General features: G+C 31.6%; 1 non-coding gene across 1 annotated transcript; it reads right to left on the bottom strand.

The window, feature by feature from the left end:
- Positions 1-221: 221 nt before the first annotated feature.
- TRNAV-UAC (transfer RNA valine (anticodon UAC)) lies at positions 222-294 on the bottom strand. The gene has a single exon. It is a non-coding gene; the product is annotated as a tRNA-Val (tRNA).
- Positions 295-1,220: the final 926 nt, after the last annotated feature.

The following is a 1,220-nucleotide window of genomic DNA, read 5'->3' as shown; positions in this document are numbered from 1 at the left end:
AAAATTTAATTGAAAACAATCAAAAAAACGATATCTATCAAAATCAATGAGAGTAACACATATGATAAAAAAAATCATTTACAAGTATAGATTAATTAATATTGGTAATTAAGTCTTTATTATATTTAAATCAAACCATCTTCACTAAATAAAGACACGTGGCATTGCTGGAATTTCTTTTGTCCTAATTGCTGAAAAGAGATAGTTAAAAAAAGAATCAATGTTCCTGCCCGGGATCGAACCGGAGACCTTTAGCGTGTAAAGCTAACGTGATAACCACTACACCACAAGAACGTTTGATGAAAGATTTATTTATATAATATAACAAACAGGATGATTCAACTGTGAATTTCATTCCAAGCAACCCCACGTCTTTTTATACCATTTTACTCTTAAGATTATCACGATCCAATAAAAATCAGCAGTGGATTCCAATCGACAATCACGATCACATAATCAGGGGTGCAATCGATTATATATACATCCATAATCGATCTTTTTCTACATACGATCACTCATCACACCATGGATTCAAAATCCAATTTACTCTGAATCGAAGGTTTATTTCACAATTCAATCAGGATTCTCATGGAATCGTGATAATCTTTGAAGGGAAAAATGGTATAAAAAACAGAGGGGTTGCTTGGAATAATGTTTTCTCCAATATATAATTTCAGGTTTCATTATTAAAACAAAGTTCTTGTGGTGTAGTGTTTATCACGTTAGCTTTACACCCTAAAGGTCTCCGTTTCGATCCCGGGCAGGAAGATTTATTTTTTGTCTTTTTGGCCACTTAGCTATCAAGACAACTAGTACAAGAACTCTTTCTTCAAGCAATCCACATGTGTATTTATTTAAAATTTTGAATGAGATGGCTTGATTCTGATAAGTTGAATTATAATAAAGACTAAATCCTTTATTTATTTATTTTTCAAATCGACAGATCTGAATTTGCTTCATTGTTTATATCAAACAACCATTTTATGATTTTATCTGTTTTCGCAAATGAAATTCTATACTTGTTTGGGCATTTGATAGTTGTAAGTTGTTACTAACGCACATTCCTTCACCATGAGTAATTGAGTATGCAGTATAATTGTGTTTTTACCTTCGTAGTTCACCAAAACATCTTGAAGATACGTATTGTAAATATCCATGAAATCTTGGATTGTTGCGTACTTATCAAGATTCAAGAAGCAAGTAAATGGGTTCTGTTCATA

This window comes from Lactuca virosa, chromosome 8 (genome assembly GCF_052849685.1).
Source record: "Lactuca virosa cultivar CGN04683 chromosome 8, Lactuca_virosa_CGN04683_v6, whole genome shotgun sequence".
NCBI classification, from domain to species: Eukaryota; Viridiplantae; Streptophyta; class Magnoliopsida; order Asterales; family Asteraceae; genus Lactuca; species Lactuca virosa.
The sequence above is the reverse complement of the archived record's forward strand: the minus strand, read 5'-3'. Positions and strand labels throughout refer to the sequence as shown.